We start from the raw sequence: 26,047 nt of genomic DNA, 5'->3' as shown, positions 1-26,047 counted from the left end.
GAAAAAAAAAATCTATTTCTGGTGTCACAATAAATAGCTTCTGGTAGATCAACACTATTTTGCTTAGCAATGGTATTGTGTTTTTTTGTTTGTTTTCTTTTTCTTTTTTTTTAATTACTGACCTGAACAGAATCTGTTTCTTTCATTTGTTTTTCTTAATGGTGCTGGCTGAAATCAATGCGGCTCAATTTTTCTTCTTTGATCATTACCAGATCTTTTTAGATTTGCCAAGTGTGAGCTGACTATATATTTTGAGAGATTTCCAACTGGCTGCCATTGTTCTGCTGGTACTTGAATTTTGAGGCACCACTGTCCAGGGAGTTTCCCAGCTTCATAAACAATTCTACTTTTAGATTCTTAATGTATGAGTAGATACATTTCAGCTCAGCACATAGTGAAATGTGGGATTAGTTCATTTGTGTTCATCATGGCCTCTGAGCCTTTGAAGCTCTGTATTCTGCTTTTTTGTGGATCCTCCACTTTTTCAAGCACTTAGAAATCCACTGATGTGAAGTAATCTTCAGCAAAAAGCAGATCTACCATAAAAATCCAGAAAAATGTCAAATAGAGCTCTCAGATGGTTTTAGGAGTTCTGACATATGATCACTTCCTTTGTGGGTTAAAATGGGTACTTCAACAACAGTATGAGATATACATCTAATACCAGAGAAAGCTGAGTAACACAAGAAATGTATGCAGCAGATCTTGCTCACATGGCAACAGACAGGAAATGACAGGATAAGCAGAATGCAATTGGCTGCTCTTTCACAGGCACTCATAGCCAGCACACAGGGAACTATGGCAGAGAACATACTAGCACTCCTCTTTTCATGGGGACTGAAGAGCTATGAGTCCGTGAATCAAAACAGTGTTTCACCAAGCCTGTCATGGAAGCACATCTAACCAGTTTGATTTTCAGAATGTCCACAACACATCTATATGAACCTTATGTGTACACATCAGATGTCCACTGTATGCAAATCAATCTCATGCATATTTGTTGTGGATATCCTGAAAACCATACTGGTTAGGTGAGTTATCAGGATAGAGGGCTGCATGAGAATGGGTTTCACAGGAATCCCACGGGAATGGAAGATGTTGCTGCAGGAATTCCATGGAGATGGAATATGTTGCTGCAGGATTACTGCGAGAGTATAGACAAAATCTCTGGTGACACCAGAATGAGGCTTGGAATGCACTGAGAGATGCAATTGCAGCACTAGAATGAAGCTTGGAATGCCCAGAGAGGCAGCTGGAACACCAGGTTGAGGCTTAAAATTGGTTGAATAGTGAATACCACGCAAAAAAAACACAGGAGGCTGTTAGGGTCGGGAGGAAATGGAGAGCTGCAAGTGAGTAAATAATAGCATTTACTCCCGCGAGTGCAGGTTGGAGATGAAGGAGATTAGTTGTGGAAATGGTTGGGGATGGTATGGATTAGGTTCCAGTGGGGATGGGCGGAGATAGTTGAAATTCCTGTCCCTGTGCATCTCGTCCCTGTGCAACTCTCTATTCCAGGAATTTTAGGAAGTTGAGCTTAAAGACCAGTGGGAAAAGTCTTCATGGTGGTGTCACTGCTAAAACAAGTTTTAAAGGCAGTTCAATGATTTTTCTCTACAAAATAGGATAGTTTGTAGTTCCATTTAATTTAGTTCGGTATTTATATTCCACCTAGACCTTGAAGCTTAAAGCAGACTACAGGAGACTTTGGTAAGTCAATCTTAACAGACTGATTAGTTGAGAATTAATAAATAATTAGTTGAGAATTAATATATAATTATTTATAGTAACATTTTTTTTAAATTCAATTAGAGAGGTTCAGAGGTTAGTTGGAGAATCCTAATTTTTCTTATAGACATTTTAGGCCAGTTAGAATGCTGGGTGAACAGCCAGGTTTTAAGTAATATTTTGAATAGTTTATATAAGAGCTGTTGTATTTTTGTCAGGAGAAAATTCTCTCTTTATTAGATTCTTGATATACTGCCAAAACAATTTACATATTACATACAGGTACTTTCTATGTCCCTGGGGCAATGGAGGGTTAAGTGACTTGCCTAAGGTCACAAGGATTTGAACCCGGTTACCCTCCCCCTAGTTCTCAGCAGTAACCATTAGACTACTCTTCCGTTCAGGCTTGCCATGTTTTTTTCATAGTTTTCCTTAGATGATAGTTTGGGAAAGGTTGTCTGAAGTGGTTTTGATTCCAGCAGTAAGTTTCTTTTTGGGGTATAAAGGGAGATGAAGTGGCTTGGTGGGGCCATCCCATGTAAGATTATAAAAGCAATCAATATTACTTTAAATATTATACATTCTTTCACTGGAAGCCAGTGTAGCTTTCCTAGGCAGGGCCGGTCTTAGCAAGTGCGGAGCCCTATGCAGACCAATTTGATGGGGCCCCACCCTAGCCCCGCCCCCTCCCTAGCTCCAGGGCTGGCCACCCCTCCCTCCAAGCTCCCAGACCGCTCCCTCCGAGCTCCAAGGCCCCCAGCTCCATGGCCTCCCTCCCTCCCAGCTCCAAGGCCCCCCTCCCTCCCTCCCAGTCATTTTTTAACATCCCCCTCCAAAATCCAGTACTAGGTATGCCGAGAATACAAAACACTCAGGACCTATAGAGCAATTCTACCATACCATAAGCAGTCATTTCTACTAAATCACACAAAGAAAAGGAAAACATCTTAAAACACTACAGTGAGCACTAGAGCATCAATTCACCTATTGTAAAATGAAACCAGACAGAATAGTACAGATCGTCGTCGATCCTGCACAGTCAATGCCAAGTGAAAGTCATGTCTTTTTCACAAACACAGATACACCCTAATCCACTATAGAATAAGTAGTAATATTAAAACTTTCTATTTAGACAAAAATTAAACTGAACCCCCAAGATGCCAGACTCTGCATACAATGCAACACCACAGAAACAGAAAATGTCCCCTAGTACTGTGCAAAATATAAAGACAGCAGATGTAAATTTGAAAAAAAAACCTAACAAATACCAATCACCACTTTACAAATTAACAAATAGAAATAAAACAAATATAGAAAATAAAATAATACCATTTTATTGGACTAATAGATTTAGCTTTCAGAGGCCAAAACATCCTTCCTCAGGTCAATATAGTATAGTACTGTTACAGTATCCTATCCTGACCTGAGGAAGGGGGTCTTGTTCTCCGAAAGTTAGACAAAATGTATTAAAATTAGTCTAATCAAAAGATTACCTTGTTTACATGTTCTATATTATAAACATTTATTAACACATCTACAATACTACTTTATCCTAAAGCAAAAAAATAAAAATATATATTTTATTTACAGTTTGTTGTCTCAGGTTTCTCCTTTCCTCATCTTCTTTTCACTGTCTTCCTTCCATCCAGCATCTGTCTTTGGTCTCTCTCTGCCATCCAGTGTCTGCCCTCTCTGCTGTTCCCTCCATCCAATGTCTGCCCTCTCTCCCTGGCCCTTCCATCCACATCTGCCCTCTATCTCTGCCCCTTCCATGATCCATCCACCATCTGCCCCTGTCTGCCCTCTCTCTCCCCTTTCTATCCCTTCCATCCACTGTCTGCCCTCTCTCTCTCTGCCCCTTCAATCCACCATTTGCCCTCCCTCTGCCATCCATCCAGGGTTTGCCCTCCCTCTCGCTCCCCCATCCAGGATCTGCCCCTCTCTCCGCCCCTTTTTTTCAGCCCCCACTTCCAGCCCCCAGTCCCCAGTTTCAGCCTCCAGTCTCAGTGCTAGCCCCCTTATCCCACCTACCCTCCTTTTCAGCCTCCAGTTCCAGCCCCCTTCATCCACATGCCTTGTATTAGGGCCCCCTTTTCAGAATCATTCTCCCACCTGACCCACGCATGCCCCATTTTCCCACCAGCCCCAGGCCCCATATGGCCCCTTCTCAGACCCCAGTGACAGTCCCCTTCTCCCAACCAAGAACCCCAGTCCCCTCCCCACCCGTCCCCTTCAACCATCCAAGAACCCCCTCCCCGCCCCCTTCTCCCATCCGTGATCCCCTCCCCAACCCGTCCCCTTCAACCATCCAAGAACCCCCTCTCCACCCCCTTCTCCCATCCGTGAATACCCCTCCCACCTCAGTCCCCTTATCCCATTCAAGAACCCCAGTCCCCTCCCCACCTGTCCTCTTCTCCCATCTGAGAATCCCCTCCCCAACCCCAGTCCCCTTCAACCACCCAAGAACCCCCTCCCCACCCCTTCTCCCATCCATGAATACCCCTCCCACCTCAGTCCCCTTATCCCATTCAAGAACCCCAGTCCCCTCCCCACCTGTCCTCTTCTCCCATCCGAGAATCCCCTCCCCAACCCCAGTCCCCTTCAACCATCCAAGAACCCCCTCCCCACCCCTTCTCCCATCCGTGACCCCCTCCCCAACCCCAGTCCCCTTCAACCATCCAATAACCCCCTCCCCACCACCTTCTCCCATCCGTCAATACCCCTCCCACCTCAGTCCCCTTATCCCATTCAAGAACCCCAGTCCCCTTCCCACCCGTCCCCTTCTCCCATCCGAGAACCCTCTCCCCACCCCTTCTCCCATCCGTGATCCCCCTCTCCACCTCCCCATTTGAGAACCCCCACCCTTCTCACATCTGAGTCCCTCCCCCCCCCCACGACCCACCTACCAGCTGAGCTCCATTCTGCCGCCCACCACCCTCACTGCCTTAAAAAAAACAATTTGGAAGCGTTGGAGAGACAGTGACAGGCAGCACCTCGGTCTGCCCTGCTACTAAAAATCTCTTCGGCGTCGTTCGGGCCTTCCCCACATTGAGTCCCACCCGCCCTCGCGGTAATTGGAAGTTACCTCAGAGGAGGGCGGGACTCAATGTGGGAAGGCCCAATGACGTCGAACAGATTTTAGTAGCAGGGTGGGCAGACGCGAGGCGCTGCCTGTCACTGTCTTTGGCGCTTCCAAATTGCGTTTTTAAAGGCAGGAGTGACAGGAGAGCAGCGACTTGGAGCACACCCCCCACCTGCTGACATCGGGGGGGGGGGCGGATCGCCCCCACCACGCCGCCGTCGCCACGTATCGGATTCGTTGGGAGGGAGGGAGGATGGAAGGACGGACTGGAGCTCGGATGGACTGGAGCTCGGGCGGGCGGGGCGACCTGAGGCGCGCGCGGGGCCCCACTGAGCGCGGGGCCCTATGCGGCCGCCTCGGTCGCCTCGCCTTAAGACCGGCCCTGTTCCTAGGAAAGGAGTAGGGTCTAATCTTGTTTCTCCAAGGCAGTAAGTTCACTAATTTTTAGTGAATAACAACTTTTTTTTTCCATCTTCCAAACTCAGAATTTCTTCAGGCCTCGGGGCACAGCCTGCCTGTCAGGTTTTCAGAATATCTATAATGAATATGCATTAGATAAATCTGCATACAGTAGAGGCAGTGCATGCAAATCCATCTCATGCACTTTTAGGGCCAGATTCAGTAAATGGCACCCAAAGTTAAATGCTGTTGAGATCTGTGCTAAGTGCCAGGTCTCTTAGTGCTAAGCATCCTTTATAGAACAGTGCTTAGTGTGGATTCCCACGCTTAAGTTTAGGTTCAAGGAATTATGCCTGCTGAAACTTGGTGTAATCCTCACACCCAACTGATGGTAATTGGGCGCTTAAATCCAAGGATTCTATAACATCGTACCTAATTTCTGGGAATGCCCCTGACCTGCCCATATCTATCCCATGGCCAACGCCCCCTTTTCAGTTGTGTGCTAGAAGTTTAGGCACACATGTTATAGAATATGGCAGATGCTCAATGTACCGCCAAAGTAGTGCTGTCCATGATTCAAATCGATTCGTCGATTCATTTTAGAGAAATCGATTCAAATCGATTCGTTTTGGGAAAACATTGGGAGTCCTGATTTGGGATTTCCTCACCTCCCTCCCTCCCACCCGCTGTCACCCAAGCCAGTGCTTCCCTCCCTCCTGCTGTCACCCAAGCCGCTGTCGCTGCTTCCCTCCCTTTTTCCCTCATGCTGTCACCCAAGCCACTGCAGCTGCTGAGGGAAGCAGCAGCAGTGACAAGAAGATAAACTTACCATAGCAGGGCCCAAGGTGTCTCTATTGATGCGCAGCCGGAACAGGAACTGATAACAGGGGGGCGGGACTGGCAGCCAAGCCAAGCAAGGAGGTTTAATACACAGGAGTGGTGAACTGTGGATATTCACACCAATTGGTTGCTTCTAGTACAGGTGTTTTCTTCACTTACAACACATTACAAAAACCGTTTGCCCTTGTGGATTTAATTTGACATGTGTGTTGACTTTTAGTTATACCTTTGAAAGTCCTTTATGATTTGCTTAATTATCCCTGACGCAGGTGTGTTTCGCTGAAATGTGTCAGGCTGCTGAATTTTCCTAACTGCACTAGACTGGATGTGTTTGAACTGTGATGGGTTCAGTTAAATTCAGCATTCACCAAAAAGCCCTGCCCCTTATGGGGTGGTGATGTCATCCGGGGTCTCATTCTGCTGTACAAGAGGATGCCTTTAGGACGTTGTTAAACAACATCTACAACTCAGGTACTGCAAGACTGCGCCCTTCCCTAACCATTGGGCTAAAAGTCATATCTTAGGACAGTGATGGGCAACCTTTTGAGCTTGGTGTGTCAAAATTCGCCAAAAAAACGAGCATAACTCGGGTGGTGTGTCACTTTGAGAAAAAAAAACATAATTTTGCGATATTTATAGTTTAAATAACAAAAATGTATAATTGTAATATATAACTGTATTTAATAAACCAAAAACTAATTATTTAACTTACCTGCTTAGTGACTTCTTTGTTCATCTGTCAGTCGGTTTCTTTTGTTGGTCTTGATATTATTTAACTTGTGTGGGGTGCCGTGAACTAAGTTAAGTGAGGGGGAGGGGGAATTCTTTAACTAATCTGCCTATTAGTGACTTTTTTGTTGCTGAATTTCATTGGCTAAATCTTCAATTGATATTTCTACTGAGTGGTAACTCAGATATTCTCTTAATAATTGCATCTTTATTCTGCATATCGTGAAATAGAACTGGTGCACATCTTAGGAGAGTTTCTTTAATAAATTCTCCCTCACTGAGTGCTTTTCCATGCTGAGCTATGGAGTGAGCAATGCTCAAACTTGCAGATGTTAAATTTGTAGAACCTTTTACAAATTTAAGGATGGAATTAGATTGGCTCTTATAAAAGTGTAGCTGCCTGGAAATGTATTCCTTCCTTTCATCCTCACTTTTTTTCAAGAGCTGGGAATGATTAGTTTCAAAATGTCTATTTATATTCCACGTTCTGCTTACTACCGTTTCAGTACATAGAACGCAAAATGATCTGCCATTTTTTTCTATAATGCCATACATCTCGGTCCATGTCTCTTGAAAGAGTCGGCTACTGCTACTACCACTTCCTTTACTTAACCTTGGTTTTTTATTTTTTGGGTTCTCCATCAGGGGGGCAGTGACAGAAGATAGAATTATAGATAGCCTGTTAGCCCTGCAGGCAATTAGGGGTTAACTAGCCTAACTGACCACCTTATGTAAGTTAAGATGGCTGCCGCTATTTCTAATGGCGGGAAACGGCACCCATAGCACATGCCCTCGCCTCTCCCAGCCTCCCCCTCACCTATCTCAGTAATGATGGTCAATTAGAAATCCACGACACCCCAGAACAGTAGATTGGATGATGGTTGCTGTGGTTATGTGGTTGCTAGTAATGGCGATCACAGAGATGCGTCCCCCACGGCATTCCGCTGCTCTCTGCTCTGCCGGCCGGAAGTGAGGTCAAAGATCCCCTAACGGCCGTGCAGGAGGCGGGGCAGAGGGAGCAGCAGGGAGGGAACGAGCGGAGGACTCGGAGGGAGCCAATAGAAGCGCACATGGAACCCCCCCCAGCGGGTAAACATGCACCCGGGGGGGGGGGGAAGGTTGCGCGATCCGCCCCGGGTGTCAGCAAGGAACGCCGCTGCTTCTCTGTATGAGGCCACATGCGGCCGCGTGTCACCGAAAATGGCTACGCGTGTCAGTACTGACACGCGTGTCATAGGTTCGCCATTAGGGTTCTAGAATATCGGTACGTTAGAGATTGACTTAGGATTGTATATTCTTTGGAAAGGATGATTTGGTGGAAACTCTGCCTGATTTGCTTCATGAGGGTAGGAGGTGGGTGAGATTGATCTATTGTATTCACAATCTTTTGTTACTACTCATTCTAATTTTTTTTAATTCTTTATATTTCATATATCAATCCAAGAAGATATCTTGTACAGAAAAAAGAAGATTATATTCAGAATATTAATTAAGAAAACAATAATATGTTACTAGAGACAGTTTACAATCCTCTTGTATCGTTTATTCATCTTACTATACTGTTTCAAATTGTAGTTACAAAACAAAACGGTTATCAGTTCACAAATAAGAGAGAGTGACAAGGCACAATATAAAGTAATAACAATATTTAAATTCTCATCCAGAGACCTGTAAGGGAGATAAACAGGATTACTAATCTTTAACTAAGGAGTCGATGTCGGCACCATTTCTGAATTTGGGAGTGGAGTAATTACTTTCTTGGATTCTAAGAAAGAATTCAAATGTAAAGGGTCAAAGAAAATATATTTTACTGAATTCAGTTTCACTACACATTTACAGGGGAAATTCAACCAAAATAATCCTCCCATCTGAAACAGTGGAACGTAATTTAAGGAAATTTTGACTCCTCTTTTATGTTACTTTGGAAACGTCTGGATATATTCTTATTTGGAAATTCAAAAAAATTTCTTTTCTATGTCTAAAGAATTGTTTTAATATCAAATCCCTGTCTGGTTGTAAGACAAATGTAACAATAAGAGTCCGTGGTTCCAAACCCATATTGTCAGTCTCTATTATTTGTGAAAGATTCAAAGTCCAAATACTGGTTCAGTTCCTTCAGATTCAGGTTGTCCAGCTTTAGTTGATCTTTTATATGGTTGTAGATAGTAAATATTTGATATTGTTGGGCAGGCTTGTTCTGGTATCTTTAGAATATCAAACATATACTTTTTAAATGTCAATAAAGGTGCCACCAATTCTTGTCTAGGAAAATTTATTATTCGTAATGTCTTTGATCTTTGTTGGTTTTCTAAATTTTCCACTTTAGTCTGTAGCCATTTATTTTCTTTTATAATATCTACTTGTATCTGCTGAGATTTTTTAATATCCTTAACATTTTCTTCAATTTTATCCTCCATAACTTTAATTTGTTTCTCAATTTTTAAAACAGCTTCATTTGGGGATTGTATTTTCTGAGATAAGAATATCAGTTTCTGAGAAAAAGACGATTCCAAAGTCAAAAGTGCTTCCCATATTGTTTCAAGAGTGATGGTTGAAGGGTTAGACAAAAGAGAAGACTTACTTAGCGTTGCTGAAACGTTCTCGGAATCTTTGAAAGCTTTCCTCTCCAGCTCACTAGATTTTCTTTCAGAAACGCCGTTACCATGCTGACCACTGCCCCTCTCAATCGGGGCGATCTGCAATCGACTGGAGGAGTCTGACCCGGCTGAAGGAATTACTTCCACCACTTTGGGAGGTGTAGGAACCTGCACAGACACTTCCAGTTTGATCGTTGGCATTGGCGGCAGATACCTTAGTTCTGGGCTGAATGAGGTGTCCACTTCTTGTTGTGGAAGCGTTTCTCCTTTCTCCACTTCAACAATCAGCGAAGAATCACAGCTTCCCTGAATTCCTGATACAACGAAGCGGTCCATAGCCCCGATTAAAGGTGAGGGAGAAGCTGCAGGGCCTGGCCTTTGCCTTCCTCTCCGTTTAGGCATTTCTTTTAGGTAAATAAGAAAAGAAAAACAACGGGGGCTTAGGAGCTGCTTCGTCTTGCTCCCTTCAAGTCGCCATCTTAGATCTCTCTTCATTCCATTCTAATTTTTTTTAACCTAGCATATGAGAATCCAGAAAGAGGTTTCTCATAGATTGTTCTGTTATGCCTAGGTTAATTGACCTGATAGGTCATAGACCAGCGAGAAAACTGAATAGATCAAAAACATTGGTGCCCTGGTTCTGTATGAACTGAATAACAATTGATTTGGGTAGTAGAAATAGGGACAAACCAAGCAGGCTTTCTGCTTACAATGAACTAGATAGACTTACTACCACTCACGTCTAGTAAACCTCCATGCAGTAGCCCACAGGTTTTGCATGCCTTGTTCTGAATGTACTAGATAACGATTGTGTAAAGTTGGGAAACAGAGACTAAGCCAACCGGTGGGCACCACGGACTATAAATAAGATTTTCATCGCACATGCTAAAATGTTGATACTGTTTAATGATGATACCGCTTGAAGATAAGACTGTTTAATATGGATACTGATATTAGAATTGTAAATTGTTTTAGTCAAATGCTGATAACTAGCTGCCACAGGGACCCAGCAGTAGACACCATGCAGTAGCTCTACCGCGTATAACGTACTCTATATCATTTATACTGTTGCTTTAGTAATTGCTGTAGTGTCTTAAATGTGAATAACTAGCTGCTACAGGGACCCAGCGGTAGACACTGTGCATTAGGTGCACCGCGTATATTGCACTTTACATTCTATTTACTCTTGCTTTAGAAATTGCTGTAGTGTCTTAAATGCTGATATGTACCCCAGCAAAATACCCCTAATTATCTACTGTTTCATCCTACTCACACAAGCACATACAACCCACGATACATATAATAACAACCTCACAACTTTCGAACCACACACACACAAATCATGCTCGCACAAAACAACAACAACAAAGAACACAACAAACCTAACACCTACAGATGCCAACAAGGGTTATCAAAAAAAGAAAATACCAAATCCACACATCAAGAAAATAGACAACTGATAAAAATCACCACAAACCCGAACCCAAAGGAGCAATACCAATTAATACAAATAGGCTACTCTAATGCGAGATCAATAATAAAAAAAACCATAACGATAACTGACTGGATAACAGAAGATCACCTTGACTTCCTTCTCATCAATGAAACCTGGATTCATGACTCTAAAGACCCAATAATTCTAGAGCTTTGCCCACCAGGATACAAAATCACCCATTGGACAAGGGAAGGTAAGAGAGGTGGAGGCATAGCTATAATTTATAAATCCCAATACACAGTCATAACAACAGCGGGATCTATCCTTTCCCAACTCGAAATAGCCTCAATCAGAATCAACCACCCCAACGTGCAGGACCAACTAAACATAACCCTATTTTATAGACCTCCGGCTAAATGGCAAAATGCCCAGACACATTTCACGGACTTCATATCAAACACTTGCCTGTCCTCCCAAAACATTCTTATAGCAGGAGACATCAACCTTCATCTGGAAGAAGCTAACACAAACAATGTACACGAATGCAAGGAATTCCTACAACTCTGGGAGTTCCACTGGCCTAACATGCAACCCACCCACAAGAAAGGACATACACTAGACATCATTACCCATAAATTTTCACCAGAAGCGAACCTCAGAATCAAAGATACAAATGGACAGCCACACCATGGTCAGACCACTACAAAGCTAACACCTCCCTCCTTTGGAAAACAAAAGAGACACAACAAAAACAAGAAAAAAGAACATACATTACAAGAGGCAAAATAGACCCTCTAATATTCTGGCAACAAATATATACCGACGAATGGACAAAAACTACTGACTCACCCCAATTTCTACAAGAATGGGACAATAGATGCAGAACAGTCCTAGACAAGATTGCACCACTCCAAACTAGAACCTCACATAGGAAAAGCTCAATCCCGTGGTTCAACGAAGAACTGAAAGAACTAAAAACACAGGTTAGAAGGCTAGAAAGAGCTTGGAGCAAAAAAAAAGACGAACACACACTCAAGGAATGGAAACAGTTACAAAGAAAATACAAACACAAAATCAGACAAACCAAAAGAACGCACTACAGAACTATAATAGGACCAAACTACAAGGATACGCATAAACTCTTTTCACTTGTAGACAATCTCCTAAACACCACACAAGTCACTTCGAATAGCATAGAAACCCCATCGGCAATCAACCTAGTGAACTATTTCAAGGAAAAAATCATAAAGCTCCAACACATGATACCAAGCAATACAACTGAGTACACAAGCATCCTCGAATGCTTAGACCCGAAACCCGGGGAATATCCAGCCGATCGATCATGGACCAACTTTGACTTGATTTCAGTAGACGAACTCACACACTGGCTCGGAAAATATGCCAAATCTCAATGCAAACTTGACATCTGCCCTACGAGCCTACTAAAAGCCGCCCTCAAACAATTCACAAAAGACCTCACAAACCAAGTAAATTATAGACTCCTTAACGGTCTCTTCCCCACGGAAACATCCTTCTCACTCCACTACCAAAAGATGCCAAGAAAAGTACAATGGACCTAACCAATTACCATCCAGTTGCTTCAATCCCGCTCATAACAAAACTGATGGAAGGCATAGTGACGCAACAATTCACGGAATACCTTACCACACACTCAATTTTACAAGAGTCTCAATCAGGATTCAGATCAAACCATAGTACTGAAACTGTACTAGTGTCTGCAATGAATACTTTCAAAAAAACAATTGCAACCGGCAAGAACATACTCGTACTACAATTCGATATGTCTAGTGCTTTTGACATGGTAGATCATGAAATATTACTACACCTGCTAGAATACTTTGGAATCGGAGGCCCAGTCCTCAAATGGTTCAAAGGATTCCTCACCACCAGATCTTACCAAGTAACAACGAATAATGACAGATCACCACCTTGGACACCGGAATGTGGAGTGCCTCAGGGATCCCCACTTTCGCCTACTATTTTCAATCTTATGATGAGTCCACTAGCCAAACTTCTAGCCAACCAGAACTTCAATCCCTACATTTACGCGGATGATGTCACGATCCACATCCCGTTCAAAAGTAACTTAAACGAAATAACCAATGAGATCAACCAGAGCCTCCAAATCATGCACTCTTGGGCGGATTCATTCCAGTTAAAACTGAACGCAGAAAAAACTCGATGTCTAGTTCTCACTTCCCAATACAACACAATCGACTATCCTACCATAACCACACCATGTTGCACACTCCCTATTTCAGAAAACCTGAAAATTCTTGGAGTCACTATTGATCGATACCTCACACTCGATACCCACGTGAAGAATACAACGAAAAAAATGTTCTACTCGATGTGGAAACTCAAGAGAATAAAACCTTTTTTCCCAAGAAACATCTTCCGTACCATAGTACAGTCATTAGTAATAAGTCATCTGGACTATTGTAACACTTTGTATGCAGGCTGTAAAGAACAGACCATCAAAAAACTCCAGACAGCCCAGAACACTGCAGCCAGACTCATCTTTGGAAAAACTAAATACGAGAGGGCAAAACCTCTAAGAGAGAAACTACATTGGCTACCACTCAAGGAACGAATCGAGTTCAAGATCTGCACAACCGTCCACGCAGCCGCCCCACTTTATATGTTAAACCTAGTGGACTTACCACCTAGAAATGCCAAAAGATCGGCCCGCAAATTCCTCAATCTAAACTTCCCCAGCTGTAAAGGAATTAAATACAAACAGTCATACGCTACTACTTTTGCGTATAAAAGCACACAGATCTGGAACGCACTACCCACGGCCCTGAAAAATATGGACAATCTAACCAACTTTTGCAAATCTTTGAAGACACACCTCTTCAACAAAGCCTACGAAAGACTTCCTTAATAAACCATTCCTTAAATTCTCACAACACCTTTCTAGCACCTTGCATCTAATTCATCTAATTTCAGCTTATGTATTTAAATTCAAGTAATGGCCTTGCATCTTATTCATTTACTTTCAGCTTAAGTATCTAAGACCATGTAATGACTACATCATAACAACACTCTGTAAGCCACATTGAGCCTGCAAAAAGGTGGGATAATGTGGGGTACAAATGCAATAAATAATAATAATAATAAAAGGATCATTTATAAGATTTTAATTATTATTTTCAAGGCATTTAAGATAGGTTTTCCAGACTACCTTGCTGCTCTCATGATTCCATACACATTGCCACATGTTCTTCGCTCCATAAATGATTGATTCATTCTTCCAGGCCCTAACCATGTGCTACTTGAAACCACAAGACATAGTGCTTTCTGTTTTCTAGCTCCCACCACTTGGAACAACTTACCATTAACTATCTGTAGTATTCCCTCTTTGTAGGAGTATAAAAAAGTTATCAAAACTTGGCTTTATGGACAAGCGTTCGATATCTGATTTCTATCTCTCTCTCTCTGGCACTGTATGTCTAGTAAGATATTTACTTGCTAAATTTAGCACTGTATGTCTAGTAAGATATTTACATGCTAAAGTTTTCACGTGAATCTAATTTACCTATGTGATGATTGAGTTTATCTTTTTATATGGATGTATCTTGTCCTTTTATAAAATTGAAGTTTCTTTCTGGTTTTTAATAATGGATTGTACACTGCCCAGCTCTGTATGACAATATGGGTGGTATAGAAAGTTTAAATAAATTGTAAACTATATAGGAATAATAACATTCAATGCTTATGTTTTGACTCTGTTCACTGAATCACCAAGGGGCCTTTTTACAAAGCTGTGGTAAAAACTGGCTTTAGTTCTTCTTTACGCAGGTCTCTCCTGTGTGCTAAGACCACTTTTTGCAGTGGCCGGAAAATGGCCAGTTTTCTATTTTTGGTATTAATGGCCACACACAAATGTTGCCATTAGCAAGTGGGCCCTACCAACACCCATTTTATAGGCGGTAAGGGCTCATGCATAATCATGTGCTAATGCACATGGCAATGTGGCTGCAAGGTGGTCTTTTACTAAGCTGGTTTTTAGCTTACAGTAGAAATCAGCTGGCGATAAACGTCGAGATGCCCATAGGAATATAATGGGCATCTCGGCGTTTACCACCAGCTGATTTCTACCGTGAGCTAAAATGCTACCGCGGCTTAGTAAGAAATCCCCTAACTGATTAGTGCAGACATGACCAGTCTCCAGCTCCCCGGCCAAAAAAATAAAATGTATTTTTTAGCACTCGCACATTGGGCTTTTTCCCATGGGACGCCTCGGTGTACCCCACGATAGCCCTTTTATGCTGCGGTAAGCATGCATTTGTGCTTACTGTAGCTTTGTAAAAAGACTCCTATGAAAATTGACAGCCAGTTCCTTGTTTTTATTTTAATGTGAGGTCCATTTGCAATAAGACTTATTTACTCAGGGATATGATAGATTTTCAGATAGGTATGACTTTTATTACAGAACCCTGGTTTACAGAAAACGATAGTCCTGTTGTTGTTGAATTATGTCATCTAGGTTATAAAATGATTCATTGCCGTAGATTAGAAAAGAGAGGTGGAGGTTTGGCGGTTATATACAAAGATATTTTAAAACTTGGCGTAGTAGGTTCCATATTCATTCTTGGTTTGGTATGTAAGATTTGTAGTTTAACCAGGCTTAATTTATAGACAAAAAAAGGAAGTGGAACTGTTGAGCTGGGAAAGGGAGCAGGTGGGCCAGGGGCGGCAGTAACAGGAAAGGAGGGACTGATGATCAAAACCCAGCACTATTCAGGATAGCTCGCTGAAAATACCGCCATTCCACCACCCTTAGTAGATAGTGGAATAGCAGCGCGGTCATGATCAGTTAATATATTCAGATATAAGCAGCGCTGTAGTAGTGCTAACCCCCTCTAAACAACATGATAAAATATTCTAAGCAGCCAGAGCACATGCGCACTAATCTGATGTGCTAAAAAGAAGCCAGGAACAACGCTGATGTATAAGTGGGGCACACCATCATGTGCATCCTTGTGTAGGACAGCTCGTATAGTGAACCCTGCCGTAAAGCGTGACAAAACATGCTGTCTGAAAATACCGTAAAAAGATAGCTTGCCCTGTTGTTCTATAGGTGGTCCTAGTCTGTTTGCATTGGCTATGTACCTCGTTTGACTGTGCTTGTAGTGCCTTTCCTTCTGGCTTTTTTGTTGCATCACAGATTAGTTTGAGGTAAGTGACTAGACGTGTGTTTGAGTAGCCCCATCGTTTGTGTGGGGGGCATTACTTCCAGCTCACGTAGGAAGGAAAGAAAGGAGGTAATTACACATATATAACTTTTTTTTTTTTTAGCTCTGATGGGACCTGCTCGACAATAACGCTAGCTAGGACCTGGTGTTATTTTGTGACGTAATCTGTCTAACGCCGTTCAGCACCTCTGTTCATTGCGGTGCTAGTTTTTGATCATGTTGGAGGAATAGGAAATGGCCTTATTTAAATGAGATTAACTACATTTAAATGCCATCTGCGCAGGTGCCTGGCGCACTTGCGGTAACCCCGCTGATCATCCCACGTTGGTGAGAGACTGCTCAAAAATGGCGCTAATGACCTAGCACTCGTGTTGACTTTTGATCATCGGCCCATGAATTTGGGAGTAAAGTTACTGTTCTCTACTCTGCACCAGGCTCACTTCAACCCCTCCTGCTCCATGCAGGCTTCCTGAAAGGAAAGTACTAGAGCAAACATGCCTGCTGCTCTGGAGTCTGAAAGAAAGTGGTGGAACTGTGTTCCCCCAGATGATTCAATGAGGGGATCAATGTCGCCTTCGGCACCTAATCACTACACCTCTTCTCAGGAAATCTCAACTACCCCAACTTGACATTTCGTCCTTTAGATTGTAAGCCCTTCTGAGCAGGGACCGTTCTTATTCGTTAATTTGTACAGCGCTGCGTAACCCTAGTAGCACTCTAGAAATGTTAAGTAGTAGTAGGATCGCTGGGATTCTCCTTAGTCTATAAATCACCAGGAAGATGGAAATCTATTAGGAAGGATGTTATGAATCCACTCATTATTATTGTACTTAATTTTCATTTATGATTTAATTAGGAGATGTCAACCTTCATGTAGAAGATCAGAGACACTTAAATATTTTTAAAATTATTTTTAGACACTAGGGTGCTCAAAGCATGTAGAGTTACAATGTTACAGGGTAACATAGGTAGCTTTCAGGCTCATTTTCAAAAGAGATAATGTCCAAAAAGTGACATAAATCAGCATTTGGACGTTTATCTCACAGAAACGTCCAAATCAGTATTATCAAAAACCTCTTTTTCGACGTGTTTTTCTGAAGCCCGTCAGAAGGACGTCCAAATCTCATGCTCATTCAAACAAATTTTGGAAAGAGGAAAAATAAAGACTAATTTTTAACTCAGGTCATTCCACATTTGAAATTTGATGATTTAGACCTTAAGTGCATGATCTCAAATGGATCTGAATCTTCTACTTTGGTTATTGAAAAGTTAATTCTATTAACTTTAAAATGTTAGGAAAGAGAATACAGTACCTTAGTACACCCTTGAGCTAAAACATTTAAAACAAGAGTGCTGTAGACTGGAACACTCTTGGAGGTGCACAGGTGATCCAAAAATTAAGTAACAGTGGAAAGCTTTGATTAGATCTTATAAGCATTCATTGACTACTGTAAAATATCAGATACATTTAAATCAACTGAACGTTTAGCTGTTTTCAGTAGAAGGTCTTCTGCAAAGATGGAAAGACTGGTTATGGGTATTTCAATACTGACTGCTAAAATCTATGGAAAAGATCTCTAGCTGAAGTCAGTCTAGACTGCAGGAATTAAGCAGTCTTAGGTTCGGACCTTTCTTCATATTTTCCAATTTTTCAATTTTCCTTAACATAAAAGACTTATCCTGAATTAACACAGTCTAAGAAGCTTTTAACTCAAGTCACTTATCCATTACATCAATCTCAGAAGTACAGAATTGACTTTAGTCTCCAATCTTGAGCTTGAAGGTAGAAGTCAAGGAGATAGAAACAAAAGAGGAACAAACCTGATGAAGAATCTCCATAGCCAACCACAGCATCTCAAGGGTCATCACCACATTCGGATTCACCAACAGTTTCAAAGCAGCCAGTACAGCTGAAGAAGCAGGCAGAACTTCTACCTCAGTTGACAATCCTCCAGTGTCTTTCTCTTCCCCTCTTATTGATGTCCGAGTCATGTTCCCCCCCTTAATTGCTCAGCCTGTCCCATAACACCAGCAAAAACTCCAGAGTCCTCCATTTCTTGTGGTGGCTGAAAGCACTCGGGGAATCTGGGTATCGGAGGAGTAGCGGGTCTGCCAGAGCTCAGTGGATATCTCGCTGTCCAAGCTGGGGCTCTTCCCAGCCCCAACAGCAGAAACGCCCAGAGAGGGAACCGCAGATGCTGTTATAGCGGTTTGTCAAAGGCTTCCAGCAGCTTAAGGAAAAGAAGGTACTCCTTTAAGCTTCCCCCTACACCTAGGCATTTTCAGGTAACCAGACTACAAGGAAAAGTCTTATTAAATAAGTCAAGCGTGCGAGCAGCTACAGTTGACACCTTACTTAAATGCCATCTTGATTCCAATGAAGAACATCTTATTTAAACTGTTGTAATTCTCTATATACTTAGAAACGTTATTCAAAAGTTGGTAATTCACAAGAGGTTTGTGAGAAATTGCAAGAAGAACTTAAGAGACTGGGCAGCCAAATGAAAGATGACATTTAATGTGAGCAACTGTAAAGTGATGCATGTAGAGAACAGTAGCCCAAATTATAGATACATGATACAAGGTTCCATGTTAAGAATCACTGCCCAGATAAAAGATCTAGGTGTCATTGTTGAGCAAGTGAAATCCTCTGTTCAGTGGCAGCTAAGAAAGCAAATAGAATGTTATGAATTATTAGGAAAGGGATGGAGAATAAAACACAGCTAATTGGCAAAAAGATTTTACATTTAAAAGGTATAATTACATCTCTCTTCAGTATGGTTAATTGAGCAGGTGAAGTAACAAGTTCCACTTTGGATTTTAAATGTATGGCTTGCCAGAATTTTGCAGTCACTTGTTTTTTGAAAGCTGCTTCAAGATGATTTGAGTAAAGTTACCACACTTATTCAAACTGCCCATGGTATTTTGCAAAAAAAAAAAAAAGCTACAACAAATTTGAAATGTATTACAGATTTGCCATGGAAATGCTCAAAGCTTGGAGACTGGTTAATTTAACCAGCTTTATACATCAACAGCTAGGTCTACACAGAATTCAGGTAGTACCTTAAACTGAAATTTGCAGAAGAATTGAACCTTTCTATATGAAATTGGATAGACATTGCAAAACTGCACATTAAGCAGCTGCACAGTAGAAATGAGTCAGGAGGTGCCTTAATGCCATGCATACATCTACACAGAGAAATAAGCTGGAAAAATCCTGGTTAAACATGGACCGATTCATCATCCTGGTTTGCAGGCTAATAAGATGAGTCAAAAGCTGGATTGATCAGAGATTAAGAGATTCAAGAAAACGATTATGCTCTCTGGACTTGAAGGATGCATATACCACATCCCGATACTTCCAGCTCACAGGAAGTATCTTCGATTTCGGCTGGGAATGCATCACGTCCAGTACTGTGTGCTGCCCTTTGGCCAAGCGTCAGCTCCCAGGGTATTCACAATATGCCTAGCGGTAGTCGCAGTGTCGCTACGCAGGCTGGGAGTGCATGTGTTCCCTTATCTCGACTATTGGCTGGTGAAGAGCACCTCGGAGGACAGCACTCGGGAGTTTATGCGGAAGACTATTCAGGTGCTGTAACTACTAGGCTTCGTAATAAATTATCCAAAGTCCCATCTCACTCCGGTTTAGAAATTGGAGTTCATTGGAGCATTGTTCGACACGAGAATGGTTCAAGCCTATCTTCCCAAGGTGCGTGCAGGCAACCTTCTGTCTCTAGTGTCCAAGGTTCAAGCATCACAGCAAGTCACAGCTGGGCAGATGTTGAGACTCTTGGGGCACATCTGCACATGAGATCTGCTCAATGGACCCTAGCTTCTCAATGGTGTCAGGCCAAGGAGAATCTAGAAGATGTCATCCATGTATCCACCAATTTTGTACATTCTCTTCAATGGTGTACAATTCGGTCCAATTTAACCATGGGACGTCCATTTCAAATTCCTCAGCCACAAAAAGTGCTGTTGACGGATGCATCTTTCCTGGGATGGGGAGCTCGTGTAGATGGGCTTCACACCCAGGGTGCCTGGTCTCCCAAGGGATCAGATCTTCAGATCAACCTCCTGGAGCTCCGAGCGATCTGGAACGGTCTGAAGGCTTTCAGAGAGCGGCTGTCCAACCAAATTATCTTGATTCAATCAGACAATCAGGTTGCGATGTACTGCAACAACAAGCAGGGGGGCACTGGATCTCACCCTCTGTGTCAGGAAGCTGTCTAGATGTGGCTTTGGGTGCGCCGTCATGGCATGTTTCTCCAAGCCACTTATCTGGCAGGTGTAAACAACAGTCTTGCTGACAGGCTGAGCAGGGTAATGCAGTCTCACAAGTGGTCGCTGAATATAGGCGTATCCCGTGAGATCCTCCTTGCCACTCAACCACAAGATCCCTCAGTTCTGTTCCAGGCGTCAGACCCACGGCAGACTAGTGTCGGATGCCTTTCTCCTACATTGGGGAACAGGCCTTCTGTATGCGTATCCTCCCTTACCTCTCGTGAGGAAGACTTTGTTGAAACTCAAACAAGACCACGGAACCATGATCCTGATTGCACCCTACTGGCTGCATCAGATTTGGTTCCTCCTTCTTCTGGAATTGTCCTCCGAAGATCCACAGAGATTGGAGTGTTTCCCAAACCTCATTACTCAGAACAAGGGGTTGCTTCTACATCCCAACCTCCAATCTCCCGATTCTTGATGGCTTCCAGGAAAGATTCCACTAAGAAGTGTTTTCTTCTAAATGGAGGTTTGCTGTCTGGTATGACAGCAAGGCCATAGATCCCCTTTCTTGTCCTACACAGACCCTGCTTGAGTACTTTCTACACTTATCAGAGTCTGGTCTCAATACCAACTCCATAAGGGTTCACCTTAGTGCAATTAGTGCGTATCATCAGTGTGTAGAAGGTAAGCCTATCTCTGGACGGTCTTTAGTTGCTCGCTTCATGAGAGGTTGGCTTTTGTCAAAACCCCCTTTCAAACCTCCACCAGTGTCATGGGATCTCAATGTCATTCTCACCCAGCTGATGAAAGCTCCTTTTGAGCCACTGAATTCCTGCCATCTGAAGTACTTGACCTGGAAGGTCGTTTTCTTGGTGGCTGTTACTTCATCTCATATAGGGTCAGTGAGCTTCAGGCCTTAGTAGTAGATGCGCCTTATACTAAGTTTCATCACAACAGAGTAGTCCTCCGCATGCACCCTACGTTTCTATCGAAGGTGGTGTCGGAGTGCCATCTGAACCAGTCAATTATCTTGCCAACATTTTTTCCCCATCATCATGTTCATCCAGGTGAAAGCAGCTTGCACACCTTGTCCTGCAAGAGAGCATTGGCCTTTTACATGGAGCAGACGAAGCCCTTCAGACAGTCCAGCCAGTTGTTTGTAGCTTTTGATCCCAACAGGAGGGGAGTCACCATCTGTAGGCGCATAATTTCCAATTGGCTAGCAGATTGCATTTCCTTCGCTTATGCCCAAGCTGGGCTGATTCTAGAGGGTTATGTCACAGCTCACAATGTCAGAGCTATGGCTGTGTCGGTGGCTCACTTGAAGTCAGCCTCCATTGAAGAGATTTGCAAGGCTGTAACGTGGTCTTCAGTCCACACATTCACATCTCACTGCTGCCATGAGCAAGATACCCGACGCGACAGTCAGTTTGGGCAGTCGGTGCTGCAGAATCTGTTTGGGGTTTAGAATCCAACTCCACCCCTCTAGGCCCATTTTATTCTGTTCCAGGCTGCATTCTCAGTTAGTTTGTATATAGTTTCAGGTTAATCTGTGTTACATCCTCGCAGTTGCAAGGCCCAATTGACCAACATTTGTTGTTTTGAGTGAGCCTGAATGCTAGGGATACCCCACTTGTGAGGATTATTCAGCCTGCTTGTCCTCAGAGAAAGTGAAGTTCTCTGAGGACAAGCAGGCTGCTTGTTCTCACTGATGGGTGACGTCTGACGGCAGCCCCAGGATCGGAGATCTTCCTAGCAACAAAGTTTGCTAGCCCTCGCGCACACATGTGCGCACCGCGCAGTAGCGCAAGCATGCTCTTCAGTCTCTTTTTTCCGCGGCTCAGGACGGCTGTTTTTCAGTGGTTCTGCGCCTCAGGAGACCCTCGCAGCGTTTTTCACCGCTTTTCGCCGCTCTTTGGAGTGTTTCCTCAGCGAGTTCGCTCGTCTTTTTGTTTGTAAAAAAGTTTTCTTTCCTCTATTCCTTAGTTTTGTTCCAACGTAAGTTTCCTTTCGTTGTCGTGTGCGGCCATTTTGGCCACCCATACAGGTTTTTCCCAGTTTTGGTGCTCTTTTTTCGGCATCATCGCAAATTTTTATTTCGCCAGCGTGATTTTTCTGCCCATGTCCTCGAAGCCTGCCAGCGGCTTCAAGAAGTGCACGTGGTGCAGCCGGACGATCTCGCTCACTGATAGACATGTTTCGTGTTTTCAGTGTCTGGGGGCTGGTCATCGCCCCAACAACTGCACTTTGTGTCTTCAGCTGAAGAAGAGAACCCAGGCGGCGAGATTGGCTCAGTGGAACCTTCTGTTCGGAGCCCAGGCCGGTACTTCGATGTTGACGGCGCCAGCAGTACCGAGGTCATCGTCGGTATCCATGTCGGCATCGGAGGCTGCATCGACGTCAGGAGCGCAAGTGATGGCTGTCCACAGACCCTCCCACGCTGGTAGCAATGAGCCATCGAGTGGGTCTCCACATACCTCGAAGGCTCCTGCGGTACAGGCCCCCTGGGACCGACCCCTTTCGGATCCGGCCCCGAGAAGACGTGTGGATTCCACGTCTTCCTTGTTGGTACCGGGAGGTGCCGGTGACGTGCTTCGAGCGAAGGCGAAGAAGCACAGTCATCGGTCACCTTCCTGTCACGGTACCGAAGGATTCGGCACCCGTGAAGCGTCGACGCCGGGAGGACCGCTCACCCTCCATACAAGAGATGTCGATGCGCTGTTCTCCGGACAGCCCGGTACTGCCTCCTCGCCCCAGGCAGATTCTGGCTTCGTCGCCTGTACCGTCCCGACTGCCTTGCTCGACAGACACACTAGACGAGTGCCTCCGAGCCATTCTTCCAGGGATTCTGGAAGGGCTGCTGCGACCATCTGTTCCGGTACCGCCGGTGCTTGCGCCATCGGTACCATCGAGAGATGCGGCGGTTGGCTCCCCGCCCATGGTGAGGACTGCGACGCCGGTACCGCTTGCAGCATCGGCCTCCACTGCCACCCAAGTTGACTCCCCGTCGACGTCGCTGAAGGGAGCTTCGTCGCCAGCGGTGAGGGAGGAGTCTTCTTGGCAACGCCATAGTTCCTCGGTGTTGAGACGGGCTCGGCTTCGGACTGAAGTTAGAGAACTGGTGTTCGATACCGAAGGTGAGGCCTCGTGGGAGGCAGAGGAAGACCCCAGATATTTCTCTGATGAGGAGTCTTGTGGTCTTCCTTCTGATCCTGCTCCTTCACCAGAGAGAAAGGTTTCTCCCCCTGAGAGTTTGTCTTTCTCTTCATTTGTCCGGGAAATGTCTACGGCCATTCCCTTCCCAGTGGTTACTGAGGATGAGCCCAGGGCTGAAATGTTCGAGGTCCTGGACTATCCTTCACCACCTAAGGAATCGTCCACTGTTCCCCTGCATAATGTCCCGAAACAGACATTGCTGGCGAACTGGCCGAAACCATTACGTAATCCCACCATTCCCAAAAAGATTGAGTCCCAGTATCGGATCCACGGGGACCCAGAGTTGATGAAGACCCAGTTGCCTCATGACTGGAGTTGTGGATTTGGCTCTCAAGAAAGTCAAGAGTACTAGGGATTACGCCTCGGCGCCCCGGGGGCGGGAGTCTAGGATTCTGGACTTTTTTGGGAGGAAGGCCTACCATTCTGCTATGCTCGTGTCCAAGATCCAGTCGTACCAGCTCTACAAGAGCATCCACATGCGGAACAATGTGCGGCAGCTAACGGACTTGGTCGATAAGCTCCCGTCTGAGCAGGCCAAGCCTTTTCAGGAGGTGGTCAGGCAGCTGAAGACGTGTCGCAAATTCCTGTCCAGGGGTGTTTACGACACTTTTGATCTTGCGTCCAGGGCCACTGCTCAAGGTATAGTGATGCGCAGACTCTCATGGCTGCGTGCCGCTGACCTGGAGAATAGATTCCAGCAGCGGATTGTGGATGCTGCTTGCCGGGGGGATAACATTTTTGGCGAGAAGTTCGAACAGGTGGTAGAGCAGCTCCACCAGCGGGACACCGCCTTCGACAAGCTCTCCCACCGGACGCCTTCAGCATCTACTTCAACAGGTAGACGTTTTTATGGGGGCAGGAGGAATTCTCCCTACGCTTATAGTAAGCGTAGGTACAATCCACCTGCCCGCCAGCCTGCTCAGGCTAAGCCCCAGCGTGCTCGTTCACGTCAACACTGTGCGCCTCAACAGGCCCCTGCAGCTCCCCAGCAAAAGCAAGGGACGGGCTTTTGACTGGCTCCAAGCGAGCATAGCCGATATAAAAGTGTCCATGCCGGACGATCTACCGGTAGGAGGGAGGTTGCAGTTTTTTCACCAAAGGTGGCCTCTTTGGTTCTCCAAATAGTCTGATTAGGATACTCCCTCAATTTGATCTCAAAACCTCCAAATTGCCCTCCGGGAGCTCAGTCCTTCAGCTTTCAGCACAGGCAGGTACTTATAGAGGAACTCTCCGCTCTTCTCAGTGCCAATGCGGTCAAGCCCGTGCCACTTGGGCAGGAAGGGCTGGGATTCTATTCCAGGTACTTCCTTGTGGAAAAGAAAACAGGGGGGATGCATACCATCCTAGACCTAAGGGCCCTGAACAAATATCTGGTCCGAGAAAAGTTCAGGATGCTTTCCCTGGCACCCTTCTTCCCATGATTCAGAAAAACGATTGGCTATGCTCTCTGGGCTTAAAGGATGCTTATACTCACATCCCGATACTACCAGCTCACAGGCAGTATCTTCGATTCCGTCTGGGAACAAGGCATTTTCAGTATTGTGTGCTACCCTTTGGTGTCGCCTCTGCACCCAGAGTGTTCACAAAATGCCTGGCAGTGGTGGCGTCGTCTCTGCGCAGACTGGGAGTGCAAGTGTTCCCTTATCTTGACGATTGCCCATCTATGTTTAGAACTGTTTCTCAATTATCTGCTTGTATACTATAACTTTGTTTAATCGTCATCATGCTGACCAAGACTTTGTAATACTAAATGTTTATTTACTAATATTCTTACACTACTCGTGATGTATTGTAAACAACTTTGAGCCTGCAAAGAGGTGGGATAAGGTGGGATACAAATGCAATAAATAATTGGCTGGTGAAGAACACCTCAGAGGCAGGAGCTCTGCAGTCCATGCGGATGACTATTCGACTCCTGGAGCTACTAGGGTTTGTGATAAATTACCCAAATTCCCACCTTCTTCCAGTTCAACGACTAGAATTCATAGGAGCTCTGCTAGATTCCCAGACAGCTCATGCCTACCTCCCCGAGGCGAGAACAGACAATCTCCTGTACCTTGTTTCCTGGGTACGAGCGTCTCAGCAGATCACAGCTCTGCAGATGCTGAGATTGCTCGGCCACATGGCCTCCACAGTTCATGTGACTCCCATGGCCCGTCTTCACATGAGATCAGCTCAATGGACCCTAGCTTCCCAGTGGTTTCAATCTGCGGGGGATCTAGAGGACGTGGTCCAACTGTCCACAGTTTTTCTCAAATCCCTACATTGGTGGACAGTTCATTCCAATTTGACCTTGGGACGTCCCTTTCAAATTCCTCAGCCGCAAAAAGTGCTGACTACGGATGCGTCCCTCCTTGGGTGGGGAGCTCATGTCGATGGGCTCCACACCCAAGGATGTTGGTCCCTCCAGGAAGCAGGTTTTCAGATCAATATCCTGGAGTTATGAGCGGTCTGGAACGCGCTAAAGGCTTTCAGAGATTGGCTGTCTTATCAAATTATTCAAATTCAGACAGACAGTCAGGTTGCTATGTACTACATCAACAAGCAGGGGGGCACCGGATCTCACCCCCTG

The 26,047-nt window shown here is 44.4% G+C and overlaps 1 protein-coding gene across 2 annotated transcripts in view; it reads left to right on the top strand.

The window, feature by feature from the left end:
• DNM3 (dynamin 3) overlaps positions 1 to 26,047 on the top strand; it is a 1,044,597-nt gene that overhangs the window by 622,682 nt on the left and 395,868 nt on the right. The window lies entirely within an intron of this gene.

Source organism: Microcaecilia unicolor, chromosome 6 (assembly GCF_901765095.1).
Source record: "Microcaecilia unicolor chromosome 6, aMicUni1.1, whole genome shotgun sequence".
Lineage (NCBI taxonomy): Eukaryota > Metazoa > Chordata > Amphibia > Gymnophiona > Siphonopidae > Microcaecilia > Microcaecilia unicolor.
This window is presented reverse-complemented; position numbering and strand designations above follow the sequence as displayed.